The following is a 3397-nucleotide window of genomic DNA, read 5'->3' as shown; positions in this document are numbered from 1 at the left end:
AAAATATCATTCATAATATTTTGAAATTCAGAAGGTGCATTTTTCAAACCAAATGACATAACATTCCATTCATATTGACCAATGTTGCTTGTTGGGGAGGTTCCCACCATGACACAGTAGACAATCTTGCCACAATATTTATTCCAAAAACCCTTCTTTCTAAATCGCTTGAAATTAATGAAATTGATATAAAACATACCCAGAAAGTAGGCATTACATTTGGTCAAAATTACTGTGAGAGGTAAAGAAGTATATGTATTGATTAGTTGTTCTTTCAGCTTAAAATTTTGGACGACATAAATTTTTAAAATTATATTATTCAATTTTTTTATAAAGACAAATTATATATATATATATATATATATATATATATATATATATATATATATATATATATATATATATATGACATGAAAACATCTTTTGATATGGGTATGGTTGCTTGTTGGTGAGGTTCCAACCATGGCACGGTAGACGATCATGCCATAATCTTTATCCCAAATGAATCTGCAATAAAACTGGGTATCTTGGGCTGCCGGTGAAATTAGTGGGCGTGACGCTACAAAAGTGTGGTGGAAGGGTTGATAGAGTGAGTTACTTTATATATATATATATATATATATATATATATATATATATATATATATATATATATATATATATATATATATATATATATATATATATATATATAACATCTTATAATGTATGGATAATTTACAACTACTCCATTGCATAAAAATCTTAATTTTAAGACATGTACAACCCTTATATGTACTCTACCAATCATACATAACCCACGTCTCTTCCCCAACGATTATCTCTTCCCTTCTCGCGTCCCTTTGTTTCTTACCATCCTCAATACGTCTCTTCGATCCCACCCACCCTATTTAAGCCATGCCTCCAAGTGTCAGACACCTTCATAATCAACCAAATCCAAGAAACCTTATGTCGGTTGCATCCTCTCTCTCTCTCTCTCAAGACTCCCTATGCAAACCAACACTATTTCCCCAACACCACCTTCACTATCACATATCGTTGTTGTATAATGCCTTGGAAACATCGTGGTTACGTTAGTAGAGAACGGGTCTCTTTTAGGGGATTAGAGATGTTTTAGACCCTTGAAATGGTCGACAGTAAAAGAAATTATAACAGATATAAACAATTAATAATTACCATGTTTGTTTACTGCCTCACCGTGGTAATTAGCCATGTTGTTTCCATTATTGTTGTTGTATAATGCCTTGGAAATGCTCACAAATCATGGCTTGTCTTCATTGTGTTCAACAATCGAACCTAGGTAAGACCTCAATGTCCCTAATTTCTTACTTTGATGTGGTTGTTTACTGCTTGATTGTATATGTGGTTGTTTGTGTTTTATTTTTTCCAAATCGATGTCTTCGATTGTCAATCGATATAGCTATAAACCCTAAAGTGATAGTGGAAACAACATGTATAGAGTGTATAGTTCCTAGATAGGAACAGTGGCGGACCTTAGTGGAGCATTGGGGGTCCCGGTCCACTGCTTGATTTCCGGCACGTAGTGTAATTTTTTTTTTCTATTAGGTGCACCGGCTTGAAGTACGAGGGACACCCCTACTAAAACAGTCTGCGTCCGCCACTGGATTGGAACCAAACAAGTCTTCTACACCCTCATCTCTGCTATAATATAATGTTGACTACATTTTATATCTTACTTAAAAATTGAAACTATCCTGCTCAATTTTCCTAAAATCGAACATGCCAAAAGAGAATATAGCCCTTAGGTATTCATACCTCAAGCTTCCTCAATTATATAACGTCGTGATTTTCACATATTATTTAAAAAACACCATTTAACATTAAAATGCAATGAGAAGGTGTCTAGGGTGTTGATTCAGCAAGCAAACATCATCATCAACCTCTTGAGCATTCTTTGGGTTCTTGTAAGTGATCAAGTTTCCATCTTTCGGCACTTTTCTCTCTAGATCTAAGTTTTATGTCATATTTTGGTCCCTTCATATGGTTTTTATGGTTGGAAGAGATAAAGGTTCCAAATTTATGGCTTCTCTAAGTCCCAAGAGTATTATATCGTATAGATCTAGGAAGTTGTGGTGATTTGGGGATGTTGCATGAAATCTATGTCATGTTGCATCTTTTGACCTAGATATGGGAAAGGACATGCATGGGGTATTCATGTCCATAAAGTTTACATTTTTAGGGTTCATTAGGATCCCTAAAGTGCTTCTGGAAGTTTTGGGTTGAAGATTTCTTGGATTAAGAGCTTAATGGTTTAGCACTATGCTTAAAGTTGTCTTTTTGGACTTTAGAATTTAGATCTAGACTTCAAGGGGTTTCTTAAGGGATAAAGTTGGAAACTTTATCCAATAAGACCTTGGAAAGGACCAGATCTGAGCTTTGGAGCTCTTAAAATTAGAAGAAATCGGATTAAGCTCGATTGAGCTGTTGAGATGAAACGTCCCGATTTTCAACCCAAAATTTTTCATTTTTATTTATTAAAATATATCAGAGTATTATTACATTATCTGGAAACATGTTGCGAATGTGCGTGTGCACAATCGAACCTTGCCCTTCACATGAGTACTTGAAAACATTTACAAACAACTGGGTAAGCGCTACGCTTAGTGAGTTCCCCAAGATACCATATATCACAATACATATACATGCATACGAATGGCCCCACCCAATCTATATAATGGGCCCCTGCCAAACTACCTAATGGGCCCCGCTCAACATACATAATGGGCCCCACCCAAACTACATGACAGGCCCTGCCCGACCTACATAACCATACATAGTGACTATATATCAAATTTTACTAATACAAGCACATAGAAGCTATATTATCGGCTCTACTTTATTATCTCCTATGTCCTAACATACATGGATATATATTGTAAGGCATAGTATAGTGAGATAACTCACCTGGACAATTACTCGGAAGATTGAGAACTTTCTGGGTAATTCTACTGGCGGATAACACACCGAACAAGTATTAACCTATAATACTTTAACCTATTAATTTCTATGACGATCTCACAATGGAAGCTAGATTTTTTTCTAATCCCAATGAATAGCAAGAGTTCTATTAACTAAGGATCAGCCAGGCGGACAGTCGGGAGGTAGGACCATTTCGGGTATAGTCTTTCTGAAATCCAACAACCAAGCCAACATGATCATTCTAGACACAACTCCTGTAAGTAGATCAATCAATATTATAACTGGAATTGTTGACAAATCTAGCATTTATAGGTCCCTAATAAACACTATGAATATAAATATAAGGTACACTTAAAGCATAGTAAGTATAGCCTAACTTATAGAGAGTTTTTAGGGAAACCGGAAGATTATAATGGCAGAACTTCGACTCAAGAGCTACTAGTTATCAGGCTTCTAG

Source organism: Lactuca virosa, chromosome 9 (assembly GCF_052849685.1).
Source record: "Lactuca virosa cultivar CGN04683 chromosome 9, Lactuca_virosa_CGN04683_v6, whole genome shotgun sequence".
NCBI classification, from domain to species: Eukaryota; Viridiplantae; Streptophyta; class Magnoliopsida; order Asterales; family Asteraceae; genus Lactuca; species Lactuca virosa.
The sequence above is the reverse complement of the archived record's forward strand: the minus strand, read 5'-3'. Positions refer to the sequence as shown.